Source organism: Eptatretus burgeri, chromosome 12, assembly GCF_056783735.1.
Source record: "Eptatretus burgeri isolate ZD-2024b chromosome 12, Ebu_testis_v1, whole genome shotgun sequence".
NCBI classification, from domain to species: Eukaryota; Metazoa; Chordata; class Myxini; order Myxiniformes; family Myxinidae; genus Eptatretus; species Eptatretus burgeri.
Genome location: NC_140972.1, coordinates 24,357,818 through 24,373,476, shown reverse-complemented (window position 1 = coordinate 24,373,476; position 15,659 = coordinate 24,357,818). Strand labels below are relative to the sequence as shown.

At 46.5% G+C, this 15,659-nt stretch overlaps 1 protein-coding gene and 1 long non-coding RNA gene across 3 annotated transcripts in view; one reads left to right on the top strand and one right to left on the bottom strand.

The window, feature by feature from the left end:
- LOC147015259 (guanine nucleotide-binding protein subunit alpha-11) overlaps positions 1–15,659 on the top strand; it is a 664,748-nt gene that overhangs the window by 187,965 nt on the left and 461,124 nt on the right. The window lies entirely within an intron of this gene.
- On the bottom strand, positions 11,115–11,793 carry LOC147015266 (uncharacterized). The gene is made up of 2 exons (XR_015050102.1): positions 11,749–11,793; positions 11,115–11,503 (listed from the first exon to the last, which is right to left on the bottom strand). It is a non-coding gene; the product is annotated as an uncharacterized LOC147015266 (long non-coding RNA).

Genomic DNA, 15,659 nt, shown 5'->3' with positions numbered 1-15,659 from the left:
ACAGGTTTACATGGTACCTGTAGCAGGTCACAGATCGAACCTGACCTGACCATTTATTGCTGCTCCGTGAAACACCCCGCAACCCATGCCGACAGAAAACAGACTTTTTGGTCGCATTTTCCATCAAATCAACATGTAACCGTTAAAAATTCTCCATGGGTAGGCGCTCCCATGTTGAAAGTTTCATGTCATTCGCACAAGCAGTTGCAGAGAAAACGAATTTAAAGGTGAAAAAGGGTGAGGACCTCGTCTGACATTGCACAACATGGTCAAGGATGGTTGTGGACGCCTAGTAGTAGTAATAAATTTCACAACGAATTGTTCGATGAACGAGAGGTTCTTCCATTCCACGTTGTTCGAATGCCTTTCTGAGACAGATGCATTCTTAAAAGCTTTTCTAATAAACGAGCAATTTCTCACTTAACGTTGATTCGGTTAACGTTGTGTCATTCCAACGTCACCGATACAATATGGAACTTGTATCCTTTTTACGGTCGCTATTACCTCGTAGTCGTATCGAACTATATTAAATAAGACAAAAGTGTGTGTGTGTGTGTGTGTGTGTGTGTGTGTGTGTGTGTGTGTGTGTGTGTGTGTGTGTGTGTGTGTGTGTGTGTGTGTGCGTGCGCGTGCGTGCGTGCGTGCGCGTGAAATTCAAAGAAAAAAAACAGGGCTGTGCCAATCTCCACCAAATTTTGCATACATGGTAGTACCCAGTGTCAGGTCATGGTCACAAATAAAATAAAAAAGTTCCCCCCCCCCAACATGGAAGGGGAGAGACGACTTCTGATTTCCACCTGTACACTTGCCACAGGGCAAGTGGTTTTGTGACCCCTGCTGCAGACAGATGGGACGATCATGTACGGCACAAAATATATTTGCCCCACCTCCCCCACGATCCACCCTTCACCCCCCACAAGGGATCCATTCTGAAGGAATTCAAAGCCAGACTCAAGAACAACATTAAGGGGAATCATACTTTATTTATTATTTAATTTTAGAAGTGTCTTGATTTGTGCGTGTTTGAATTGTATGTATTCCTGAACCGCTGGATGGTTTGAGAGGGTAAAAACAATTCATACTCCCATGGGTTTAGGGTGGGTGGGGGAGGGCGAGGTGGAGGGGTACCCCAATTCTCTCCAGCGCTGCTCCTTGTGGGAGACAGGGTGGGGGGGGGGGAAGGGAGAGATATTCAGTCACATTAAAATACATCAATTCTGGGGGAATTAACATGTTTGTAATTGTAGGGGAATGTAAAATCCCATGTATAAGGACAGGCCCTTCGCTAGTAAAACAATTTCAGAAGAAAATGATCAGCAGGAATGTAGGAGAAGATGCGTTGAGGGCATAAAGGGGATGGAATGTCAGGAATTGTCAGACACCAGCACAAAATACACAAAGGAATGAAGGTGAATGGAAGAACCGCCCACGGGGACTGATCTCCGCAGGGCATTACCATGGACCACCACCCAAAGGAGCCGTGTACAACACCAATTCGAGTTTGACAGATGAGTGTGTTGAGGGGGTGAGGTGGAGCTGGAGGGGGGTGGTTGTGGAGTGGTTAGGAGGTGATACATGGCGGGGCCTGTGATAAATTTGCACCGAGGCGTTGAGACTACAACGCACAGAGGACAACACACTGCAAGCTGCAGTGTGTTGTCAGCCATGGATGGAAACTCTGAAAATACTCTATTTAATGATCAGTTTTTATAACGTCCACTAATTACTCCCACCTTGGAGTGAATGTTTATATTCCAAGTCTTTCACGAACCTGCCGAACCGGCATGACCTTCGACTGAATGAGCGAGACCAGGAATTTGTAATTCGTTCATGGTGCCGGCGATAGCTTGCCTACTCTTCACGAAGGACACCGTGAGATCTTTAACGACCACCAACTCATGCTGGCAGACAGGACGCTCAGTTAGACGTCCATCCGAGGGACGGCACACACACTGATGAATCACCCTGCCTGAGAAACACCGGGATTACAGTTTATAGCTGCTGGCTCGGGATTCGAACCCAGGCTACATAGTAGCCAGCTTGGAGGTTCGTGTGCATATACCTTATGTCGAGGCTATCATGCCAGTCCTTATAAAGCTATAGAAGCACAAAATCCTCTAAACAGCTTGAACACAGTACCTGTCGCTTTGATTCGTGTGAAAAGTTGTGCTTGGTTCATTCACTTACCACTGAGCAGGTGTGCAGTGAGCGGTGCGTGCTAAAATTACTGTGTATTACGTCATCCGTACGAGGTTGCCTCGACCTCATGTTGTGTGATCAGTGTTGACATACATTGTTCGAGTCGGTCAGACGAACAAACAATTACAGACACAGTTCGGTCCTAGTATACCGTTTCCAAGCATGTTTAGAGTAAATGTATATATATATATATATATACATGGTAATGTACACCAGGATGTCTGAGTGGGGATGGGGATGGGGGGGGGAGCAGAAAGTGCCTCATTACACGGATGCTCGAAAGTGTCTGACGTCATTGCTGAACCAACAGAGAGTGTAAGAGGTTTCTAAAATGGATCATTTCCTCTGACCGTCAATAACTTTGTCCTCGCAACTCTTTGTAGGAGTGTTTGGATGGCAGACTTCGAAATTTTCTCAAAATGATTCACCGATTCCAATTTGCCCTGCATTTAGTCAACGGAGCCAATCTTAAAGAGCCGAATGTTGACGCTTGAATCAATAGGCAAATTTCGAAATGACGTCATCTTATCTGCCCCTGAATGCTCGGTACGTGTGCGCAGACACCCTTAGTCATGAGGGGCTGTCACATGTATATCATGTGTGCCAGATAAGGATTGTAGGATGAAACGGCTCACAAAGCTTTCAGGGAAGCCGAAAATACTTGTACCAAATTCAAATTTCGTCTTCTATATTATGTATTTTGTAAAGATTAAAAAATTTGAAATTTGATTTGTTGAGGCGAGGTACGGCAAGACCAGCCGGCTTTCCCGTTGTTTCCCGCTTTCCTGTTAGCTTCTTCCAGATCAGCCAGTTTGTATAGGATTTTCGAAATGATGTAATCCACCCCATAATGATCGGCACGCATATGCAAACACCTCGAGGAATAATGGTCATCGGGGTAGGGAAGGTATATCGTGCCTGCCAGACGAGGACTGTGACCTCAAATGGTTCACAAAGCTTCTAAAAGAAGCCGATAATACTTAGAAAAGTACCTGAGAGAAGCAGGTGTGCCTGGGTCGGTCATATTTGAGGCTTGTCCGTATTACCTTACTCCTCTGTCCGAGATTCCGTACAATTTGCCACATTCAGGGCCAAAGTACTGCTAACCTGCAGGTTCGTGTTCCGACTCGATTTCAAAAGATGAATTCAGTTGAAATTCAGTAGTTCCTCGATCAGAGACTGACATCTGCAGACAGACGGACACGGTGAACCAAATGCTTCGGCACGCTTTTCGATTCGTGTGCGCAGGGTGAAAATTTCAAACGGTGTTGGGATGGGTATGTCGAAAGGTATGTGAACAAGGTAGGGATGGTCACAAGAAATTATCATGTCGAACCATCCCAACATCTTTCTTTGAAAATTTTCCCCTTGCCATCGCCACATCTGGAGTATAACCGTACTCCATGATAATAATTAATGGTTGTACTTGAATTACATAACTTGAATCAGATCTGGTCTAATCGTAACATCAGCAAACCCACGAACGTCTGCCTTGACAAAGATCCCATATTTCCCATCGCAACATATTCCTCTGAAAGCTGGAATATTCCCAAAATAAATTGGCAATGTCTGGAAGTTTTTTGAGAATTGTTGCTGGAGAAGAGTGCTCAGGGTGTCTTAGTCTTAACATTAATTTACTAAGCTGTGTCCAAAGTCATTGTCACACCTTCGCCACATTTAACCAAAATTATGGAAAGTTTTTTTTTGCATGGTGGGTGGAGTAGACGGCAAAAAGAGGAAAGACAGGTTTGATGAAATCGAGGAACTGGGTGGAACCAATCCAATGAACCTTCTGGATCCTGCTCAACATCGCGGAAGCTGCTCAGACATGAGACGATGGAAATCATCGATCATCGTCACACGTACACATGAAATGCAAGCATGAAGGACAGCCGGCTTAACGCCCTCTACCCGATTGAGTTCCACGATACAAGTGGTGCTCCAATCAATATCCGACTCGGGGTTTGTGACAGTGCCATGGTCCATGGAGATGCAATGCTACGGTTGGTCATCTCAAGGACAAGGTAATACATCACCAGGTGTGTCTGTCCCATCACGAGAACTCAGGAAATTGCCGTTATTACGCAAGTGGATGTAGTCAGATATTTATGACGACATTAAACGAAGTGTGTAAATGCCTGATAATGTCAATAATACATCCTTCCGGTAGTCCTCTGTGAAGGTCGCACGAGCCTTGAAAAGAAACTGCTTCGGCAGCACCGACGCTCTGCAACAGAGGATGCAACACCAGAATCGGTGTTCTTCTGAATTCGATTCGACATCGAATATGATCCGAGAAAAAGTGACCTTTAGTGCAAATCTATCACCACAATGTGAATGTTTTTTTTTCGAATCTTACCAAAGAGTTTAGGGGGAATAGTTAACACCCACTTGGTGAGAGATGGGGAGGTGGTGGAGGACTAAGGTCAAGGGTCAGGGACTTGGAGGGGTGGTAAAAAAAAATTTCCTAGAGTTGGTAGAGCAAGAGGATGTTACACCTCACCTCTCACTTATCCTCCTTCGTATACTTCGTCTTGCAATGGCCATTGGACAATGGCTTCATTGTCATCTATCCATTACGTACGCATTGCTTTATTCCCTTCCCAGTCCTCCTCCCCGTTCTCTTCTATTTCTTTCCAACCTTGTTTGTCCTTCGCTTCCTTCCCTTGTTTTCTCTCTCCAAAGTGCCCTCATTCTCCCCTTTCTTCAGTCTTAATATCCTGAATTAAACCCCCAAATTCGTCGCTGTTTTGTCACGAAAATGCATTTTAAATGACAGTCCGACTCGCATCTTGGTTTCCAATGTCAGAGCATAATGCGCTGTAACCTCAGAAGGATCCTGGATTTTAATGGCCAGCCAAACATCTACAGTTCATTCCAAGCACTTTGCTTTTTCCTTTTGAATTGCTTTCTTCCATTGCGCCTCAAAGCTTATCCTTCAGCTCCGGCTTGTTGTTAACAGGTAACTAGGTATACAGAATCTTCCTGGGTATAATAATTCATCATTTCTATCGAATCTAATCTAATGACCCCCTGACCCTCATTCTGATTGCAACCACCTGCTACCTGCGTGAATATAAAGCACGTTTTAAAAGCCAAGTGGTCTGGCTGTGTCGTGCGGTACAACCTGCATGGGGAAAAATATTTACATTTAAATGTCAACAAATCAATTGGCAATTGTGGATACATCGTCGGAGTAATCCTCGGCAGAAGGACGACTTCGCCTGTGTATGGCCCACAGGAGATGGTGGCCTCATTGACATTGGCATGCAGGTGGGTTATGATGCAGCGTGTGCCATGGGTGGTCTTGGGTGGCTCCATGTTTCGCAGGATCATGATAGGCACACCGAGTTTCAGCTTAAAGAGGTGTGGTGGCATTCCTGACAGCTCGAGAGAATTGAGCAGCTCAACAGGGTAAGTGACTGCCTCCTGGTCGCAGATGGCACTGTCCACAGACATGTAGATCCTCTCATCGCCAGGGAACTCTCCCATGAGCCAGTTGTTGAGCTGGTTGACATTGGTGTTCAGCGGAGAGAGAACTGTACGCTCAGCCAACCACTCAGACCTGATTCCATTTGTGGTCAAGCAAGGGTAGACTTCAGCCTTGAGCTCCTCCAGTGTGGAGACTACCTTGCCCAGTCCAGGAAGAATTGCGATAGTGTCTGGTTCGGCCACAAATGGGATCTGTCCATTGCTAATTTCCAGGAGCAACTTGGAGAAGTTTGTGGCTCCTTCATCGCCAGACAGGTAAGCTCACATGTTGGTGGTTAGGTGCTTGACAGTCACATGGTGCCACAGGTGGGACGTCTTCAGGCTGACGTTGACAATGTTGGATCTGGTGCCTCACTTGACCACTGGAAGGATCTGCTGGAAGTCTCCGCAGAGCAGTGTGGGGATGCCTCCCATGGGTTGCTGGACTCCTGTGATGTCCTGCAGTGTGTGATCTACAGCTTCGTAGGCTGACTTGTGAGTCATCGGGGCCTCATCATCCACAATGATGGCAGCAGCATCCTTGATGACCTTGGCCAATGCTGCTCCACGCTTGATGCTGCATGTTGGCTGCTCTTTGAGGTGTGCGTCGAGTGGGATCTTGATAGTGCTGCGCAGAGTTCGTCCTCCCTGGAGCAGTGTTGCGGCAATTCCACTGGATGCAGTAGCAAGACCAATCTTGCCTCCTGAGCGAATCTTTTTCAGTATCGTGTTGATGACGAAGCTCTTGCCTGTGCCTTCCGGTACATCGAGGAAGATAATGTTGCTGCTCCTGTTGTCATTGATGATGCTACCTTGCTGCACCAGTTCAAGGACTGCATTGTAGACCTGACGCTGGTCATCTGTCAGGTGCTGATGGAGGTCATCAGCCTGAACAGCCAACTGCTCTTGGTTGTAGTCCACTTCCCCGAAGTACTCTCTCAAGAGCCTATCTTCTGTGCCCCTCTCCGGTGTAGGTAGGTCACACGAACTAAGATGACGGCTGCCCATCATGATCACCTTGTCCTTGAGGGAGCAAAGTGCAAGGTTATAGACCTCCTAGTTGTTGTCAGCATCAGGATTGCCAACATTGTGATGGTGCTGGAAGAGGTAGTCCTCAGAGAGGAGGTCACGGAACTGACCCCAGAGTGTGCGTGGATTGCTGGGGAAACAGGTGGTGAGGATGACTGCCATGAGTTTCCTGAGGTTTGGTGCAGAATGCCTGATGCCTGCCTCCTCCATAGCAAGGTGGAGGTGCTGGTCATTTTCCAGGAGTCCCTTTGCGAGACAGGCTTCATGGAAGGATAATTCCTGGCCATCCACAGTTCTCAGAGCAGTGAAGGAGGGGCTACAGACTTCAGTCAGGAGAAGTCGAACATAGTGACAGTCACCCTGCCTTGGACTGATGCTGTAGATGCGGCCAATTGCCGGAGCCTTCCAGATTGCATGTGGACCTTCGACCACCTCTCCTCGCTTTTGGCGGGCCCACTTCTTGTGCGACTTGTCCCACGTGTAGTACTCGGGCACCTCGTGGTATTGGGGCATCTTGGCAAAATCGTCATGACTGCAGAGGTCGAAGAAGGCAGTCAACGTAGTGGCTGGCGGTGGTCACAGTGCCCTCTCGATGGCATTGTCCACATTGAAGTAGACTCGCTGGCCATTCTCGAGGTGGACAGCTGGGCTAATGACTGGAGAGAGATGCTCGGAAATTGGGTGCGCCAGGATCCTCCAGACTGCCTCGCTGCTGCCGACGTAGTGTGCATTCTGGAACTGAGCTACCTCATCCACCTGATGTTTTCCGGCCTCCTCATTGGCTCTCTGCAGTTCAAACACTGCCTGATCGGTCCCCTTGGTGACATACTTTGTGATATACTTGATGCTGTTGATGCTGGAGCAGATCTCAACGTTGATGTGGCAATTGAATTGGCGGAGGAGGAACGGGTTGTAGGGTACCACCTACTGGCTGGTGACTACCTGTACCACCCGTTTTCCCTGCTGGCACATCTTTATCTCACCGGTGTGATCACCATCTTCTGGCTCGAGACGGCGATACTTGGGGTAGCTGTCATTTCCTTGCTCAGTGCTCTGCAGGAATGGCTTTGGGAAATCCTTTGAGCACTTGCGGTCCTTCATGCAAGGGCTGTTCTGGTTGAGGTTTCTGCATGGACCGTGGCTCATGTGTGCCATGACCATCTTGTGCAGCAATGGATCTTGCTCCTTGTCGGGAATCTCAGCACTGATGACCAGGTCATGTCTTCGGGCTTGACCTTGTCCTCTGGAGCGACCCACAGGAGGATGTGGGCATGAGGAAGACCATGCTTCTGGTCCTCAATGGTGTACAGGAAGGCTCTCATCTTCTCAAAAGCTCCCTTCTTTAGTAGCTCCATGAGCTTCTTGTTCTTTTGGCGAAAGACACGGGCAATGATGGCTGGGCGATCGTGAGGCTCTTGCCCTGGCAGGTTTTCCTGGACCTCGGTCCAATTAGGATTCGTGGTCATCATGATGAAGAAGTCAGGCCTTCCCATGCGATGCACATAGGCCATGGCATCACTCTGTTTCTCATGCATCCACCTCGGCCCACCGGTGTATGTTGCTGGAAGGACCACCCTTTGTCGAACATTGCGAAGGTCACCATCGCTGACCATGAAGTTGTCACAGAGGTTGTCGTAGTTATCAGCAAGCAAGTTATTTTGCTCCTGGCGGATGAAGCTCAGTCGCTCTGTCTCGATCTTGCAGTAGACATCGACCAGAAACTGCTGAAAGAGTCGTCGCATCTGCAGCATGTGGTTGCCCTCTCTCATCATGATGTGGTAGCTGTAGTACTGCAGCTGTGTGAGTTTTCGTCCATCCTGTCCAGTAGCAGTCCTGGCCACCAGATGGATGCTGTAGCCATCTGTTCCATATGGGAACACTATGGGATACTGGAGTGCATCATAAGATGCATGCAGCTCACTGATCCTTTTAAGTTCCCCATCGTGAAGTCTGAGGACAATGTCTCTGGGTTCTGTTGGCTCATTGTCCATTAGGATGGCGACTTCTGGTGCAGACTGGGCATTGTAACGGCGTGTGTGCTCTCCTTGCGGTCGCTTGTTCTCTCTGATGATGATCTGGCGCTCTTCAGAGTTGCCTCCTTCTGCAAATACATCTCTTGCAGTCTTGAGCTCAAGGACCAGATGGTTATTCTCGTGAAACCATTTTGTGAGCATCTCAAGGATGTCTGGTTTGAGGCTGCTGTGGTTCCTGGCAGCCAGCTCCTTGGCATGTGAGTCCAGGAAGTAGACCTGTAGGAACTTTGGCTGACCCTCTTCAGGCGGGAGCAAGCTGCTAATGCGGTGGAACACTTGACCTTGGATCCTGAAGCTCGGGTTCCAGTCCTGGACTTCAGCTTCCTTGTGCCCGAAGCTCGTCATCGCAAAGCTGCCATTATACGTCCGAATATTGTCAAGGAAGTGCTTGCTGAGGGGACCTTCACCTGAGAAGTTCCTTCAGCAAGGGAGGAAGGGCAGGAGAGGGCTCAAGAACGACCTTGCCATCGCTGCAGCACACACCCTTGGTCTCTCCCTTGAACTTGTAAGCAGAGCAGTGGTTGCAGACTTGGTCCATTCGGCCGATGTCTGCATGAGTTGTTGGGTCAGCCGGGTCATACGTGAATGCCACCCTGTTGGCATTGTTGTGCTCTTGTGCCCGGGCCAGTGCTCGTGCTGCTGCAGTGCGGTGACGCATTGCCTCAAGTCTTGCATCACACTCTTCCTCAGTCTCATTTGCTCGCCGTTGTTGTTGCCGATGAACCTCTTCATTGATCCTGGCTGATCGCTCCTCTTCAGTGTCTTTTTGTCGCTGCTGCTGTTGCCGCTGTGCCTGTTCATTTAGCTTGACATCTTTCTCCTCTTCAGTCTCCTGTTGTCTCTTCATGTGTTTTCACTTAGCTGCAGCTGCCTTGGGACCAATGGAGCTCTTCCTTTTTTGGGGCATCTAAAATGAGAAAGTCAAATTTTTCATCAGAAACTTTGTAAACGTCCACTGGTCTGTCCATCCACTGGTCTGTCTTTGTCTTATTTTGATCAGGTGGTGAATAAAAAAAGTCGCGATGCGGAAAATCAATCAATTGCGGCAGAAAAATTGAAACGGTCAAAAAACAAAAAAAATAATGGACGATTTTTTTTTCGGTTTTTTAAACATCCAAGGTGTGCTCCAGTACCTCTGAGACGTGCTGATTCCGAATATGCCTTTAGTTTTGCTCTGTGATGCGTAGTTCTCGAGTTATAAGAGGTCAAACAAACATATACTACTATATCTATATATATATATATATATATATATATATATATATATATATATATATATATATATATATGCATATAAATATAGAGGCATATATGGAAATACACACACACACACACACACACACACACACACACACACACACACACACACACACACACACACACACACACACACACACACACACACCTCCTGCTATTATGGTGATTATAACCTGTCCACCAAGTTTCGTCCGAATCTGTCCACAACTTCTTGAGATATCAGGTTATATCGTTTTTAGCCACATCACTCAATGATGACGATTCACTTAAAATTTCTCGGATCCGGATTTGGATCTTCACCAGAATTGAATAAATTCTTCCTTGTGGCACACTCAAACTCTCCACCAAGTTTTGTCCGTTCATCCATCCACAACTTTTTGAGATATGGTGCTGTATATCATTTTTAGCCCTATCTCTCAAGGGTGAAGAATCATTTTAAAAATTCTCATATCCAGATCAAAATTAAGAGTTACTATCCTTGTCCAGTCACCTACATCGGTACACAAAAAAAATTCAGAACGATTGCTTGAAAACTGTGGACAAAAAAATCGTGTTCCAAACAGACAAACGCGCGAAAGACCAACATACTTGGCAAAATTATTTCGCCAAGTTACAACCAGGGTTTGAAAGCGCTTGCTATCGCTTGCCAAGCCAGCCGTTCCTTACCGACCGTTTCATTGGAGTGCTTGCTTGAGTGCTTAAGCCACTTAGCAAGCGCTCCACAAGCAAATTGGCAATGAAAGTTGGAAACACCGCTGGTATTCGTTAAAAAACATGAGTAAGTTCTGGTTACCAGAAACAAACAGATTCCTTCATTCGAGTGTTGAGTTACAAGGTGTCAATGCAAGGTTTGAGCAAAGAATGAACTCATAACCAAGTATAAGTAGTGGGCATGTCTCCTAATATCCTTCATACAGACCATGCATCTTGTACACATACGACATACCTGCAAGCTCATCCCTGAGCCTCATACACACACACACACACACATACACACACACACACACACACACACACACACACACACACACACACACACACACACACACACACACACACACACACACACACACAAACAAACAATATTGATTGGATGTCGATATAGCACCATTACGATGGGCCAAATGACTTCTTCTCGTAATTTATTTATCATCCAATATCAGAAACTGAATTTATCAAAGTTATTAGAAAAAGGAAACGCAACCCCTTAGAAACCCCTATATCGGGTTGACCCAGTAACAGATCACTCTGACACGGACCGGCTGAAATGCCTAATGGCACAGCTGTTGTTGAGCTGGGCTCTCAAGATGATGAATCCACTCCGTATCAGACGGCATGCACCCGGGAAATTCTGGCAATCTCGAGGATATCGCTGTAAAGTGTCTTGCGGAGAGGACGCCGCACCCACGCAGCTCTCATCCACTCGAGCGCAATGGCCTTGGACCGCTTCAGTGACGTCACGTTCATCTGGTTGATCCATATGTTCATATGTTTTGCCATGGATGGTAATTTACCTGTTGGTACCATATAGTATCACTCGGTCAAGTGAATACTGTGATGATAATAAAACAAGGGTTTGTTATATTGTTAAAATGTGGTTATGACATTATTTCCTATATTCGAGTCTGGCTCGCATTTCAACCCGTCTGGCGGTTGAGGGGGGGTTTGTAGCATAGGGATTCTCACATAAGTGCTCCAATTGTGAATGTCTGCAATTGGAGAGGAACCTGGGTGGGGTTTCAAACAGCAAAGGCTTTACCTGGTGTGGCTTTTCTTAGTTGTTTTATGCAGCATTCTTTGGCCGGAAGAGCAAGATGGGGGGAAAAAAAGATGGGGGAAAAAAAAATCACAGAACCATCAGAAAACATCCATAAATGAAAACAAATAAATGGGCAAAAATACAGGTGAGCAAACCGAGAAATGGGCAAACATGGTTCGTTATTGCTTACAATGTGTAAGCATACCCTGCTGAAATATACACACACACACACACAAACATATATATATATATATATATATATATATATATATATATATATATATATATATATATATATATATATATATATATATATATATATATATATTCAGTCATGCGCCGCTTAACGACGGGGATACGTTCTGAGAAATGCGTCATTAAGCGATTTCATCATTGTGCGAACATCATGGAGTGTACAAGCCGAGATGGTGTAGCCTAGTACACACCTAGGCTATATGGTATAGCCTATTGCTCCTAGCATGTTACTGTACTGAATACTGTCGGCAATTGTAACACAATGGTAAGTATTTGTGTATCTAAACATAGAAAAGGTACAGTAAAAATATGGTATGAAAGATTTTTTTTAAAAGTTCACCTGTATAGGGCACTTGCCTTGGCCGAGTGGAACAGGACAGGACTGGAAGTTGCCTTGGCCAAGTTATTCACGGAATTCTTTAAATCAAAGGTAATTTACTTGTTTGAAGGTAAACGTGCAAAAAACGGGTCAAATAGGGTGAAAATCGGGGTGTTTTAAGATGCTAGGTCAACATTGGGTCAGTTTGATCGCTGATTTTCTTGAATCCCGATTTAGCGCGACCCCCTTTTTTCACGATGACATTTTATGGACCTCAACAATCGCGTTATAACGGGGCCACACTGTAGTTGTTTATTATCATTATCAAGGATTATGTACTGTACATAATTGTATGTGCTATACTGTACTTTTAAAACGACTGACAGTGCTACGACATCACAAGGCGATAGGAATTTTTCAGCTCCATTATAATCTTATGGGACCACCGTCGTATATGCGGTCCGTCGTTGACTGAAACGTCGTAATGCGGCACATGACTGTATAGATATATACTGTAAAAAAAAAAATATATATATATATATTTCTATCTATATATAAAATAGAAATCTATTATTGTGGTTCTGAAAACCGCATGTGTCCAAGGCAATGGCATCCAACACACAGTGATTCCCAGACAGTTATTTCATTAGTATACATGCAGTTAGACCTACCCCTCATGTCTAATGGGTCAACGGGATGAAGTGCATTGTGTGGGTCTTATCGCTAGGTCTAATTATGTCTCCATTTTCCATTCGATCTCTATATTCATTCCAACTCTTTCCTCTTATTCATGAAATAAATCCAAGCAACCACAGCGACAACCGCCACTGTGAAAACCACAGCGACAACCTCCACCACCAGACTGCACGGGACGCGTGCAGTATGATGAAAAACCCTCCACTGCGAGAACACTGTCTCACGGAGGCCAAGAAAAGCATCAACACCACAATAACAGACCTGCGCACAGCCCCGTGATAATTACCATCGCACTGTACGGGACGCGCATGGCGCACATCGTTGTTCGGGGCTGCGCGTTGGTTTACAACGGCGTCTTACCATCTATCTTCGCTCACCACCGTGGCCACCAATATCTCCCGCAGACGGCAGAGAACTTCTCGCACCTCTGCTTCGATGCAGTCGCCACCAAGCAGAGGCATGCTGTACGGCCCGGATCGCTCGGGCTGCATGGCATACGGACGGAAGAAGCGCATTGATCAGCGCCAACCGCAGAGCGCCAGGGGTGCCTGAGCAGGCATGCGGGGCAAACGCGACCCTCGGTCAGTCGCTGGAGCATGGCCTGGGAGTTCGGTGCAAGGCGATTCACACCATGGGGTTCGGAGCGCGACAATTCTACAGCTCAGCCATGTCTTACCAGATGTAAAATGAGGCCGCTTCTGGCCGTGGCGGCCGGGCCGTGCAGTGGCCGGGGTCCAATGGGAGCTCTCGATTCGGGTGATGACGCATTGCTTCGGGTCATGACCCACACCCTACACCATGGACCTTATAAAGGACGATCGCGAAGCCGTACGAGAGCGCTCGCCTTGCTTCAAAAGCTGTGATCTCTACATTCGCCTTCTTGCCGCCCTCTCCACCCAGCCGCCTGGCTCCACCTATCGCATTCTCGTCTGCTGGGTCCACCTACCGCCCTTTCTTGCCTGACGGCCCCGCCTATTCTCTGGACCGGCACAGAAACCAAACAGGAGACTGTGCCAACCGTCAAGGTGGGATCGCTCAGCGAAGCGTCCCCCAAGGTGTACTTGGTAGCGTGGCCGGCCTAACCAGCAAGGTATTGCGAGACCGTTAGCCCTCATCTCCTCTCTTTCCTCATGATTATCTCCTCTTCATCGGTGTGTGTGTGTGTGTGTGTGTGTGTGTGTGTGTGTGTGTGTGTGTGTCATGGCACCTGTCCTCGCTCAAGTTAAGATTGTAGAAGAATTATATCGGGATAAGTCTGCTCTATCTGCTTTAGTAAGTTGCTTGTCTTGTTTTCGCACCCCACAAATTCCTTACTATCCCTGCTTACATACAACAATAAATCTATTCATTGTGACACATATTTTTCCTCACCTGTCTGTAATAAATGCTTCTCCAGAAATGTTCCCAGCTCGTTTTTGTCTTTTCTTTCATTGATCCAGTATGGTCCGTATCCGAGCCGAGCAGGGATTTTATTTCCCAACGATCTGTTCTTCTCGTCGGTATGTCCTTGGCAGTGTCGCTCAGCTGCATCGAACCCGGTAAAGTGACCCGGTTCGGACAAGGCGTACCGATGGCGTGTTCCCCAGTAATTAGGTCACGTGATTATTTTAGGTAACTGGTTAAGTCTTAGACGGAGGACCCTAGGTCACATGATTGAGTTATTGGCGTTCACGGTCGATTAGTGACCCACCGCATCACGGAGTTATCCATGTGCGACGGCCTGCGATTCTGGAGAGTCTGGTGGGAACCCGAGATAGCTTCTCCTCCTCGTGGTCTTCTCGCCCCGACAAATATAAATATGTAGATATAAATATACAGAAATAAATATATATCTATATAAATACAGTACATATATATATATATATATATATATATATATATATATATATATATATATATATATATATATATATATACTGAAACGCAAAAGAAACCACCTTTTAAACCTTCAAATATCAACAATAACACTGCGTGTAGTAAATGTGTGAACTTATTTGTGGACAATAGTGTCCTCACTGTCAGACAAAACGGTCACGGATGGTCACTTGAACCTTCAATGGTCACTTCATAGCACAGCTGTTGAACAGCCGTTTTGACTGTCAGTGATTACCTAAGGGGTATGGGATGATTTTAATGAGCTGCACGTGATGTCTTGATATTGGCTTTAAAAAGGCCAGTGCAAAATGGACATATCAATCAACATGCCACGATTGTCAAGGGATCAACGGCAATGTGCCTTGGGCATACTGCAAGGTGGATTGAGCTACCGTGAGGTGGCACGTCGCCTTGGTTGTTCACACCAGATGATATCGGCCCTGGTGGACAGAGACACCTTCCACAACTCTGCAGATGACAGACCTCGATCAGGGAGGCCAAGAGTCACCACTGCAAGGCAGGACAGGCAGATGGTCCTAAGTCAGATGGCTTCAGACATTGAGGACTGAGTGGGACAGAATCCAGCAGCAATCCATCCAAAGACTGGTAGGCAGTATGCGCCGATGATGCACTGCCTGTATCCAAAACAATGGTGGCCACACACGCTATTGAAAGGGGACTGACATTGCACCCTGTGCTGTTCTGTACTGTAGAACAAACTTATGAGATGGTGTATCTTGGTCAAAAACTTGACATGTCATCAATA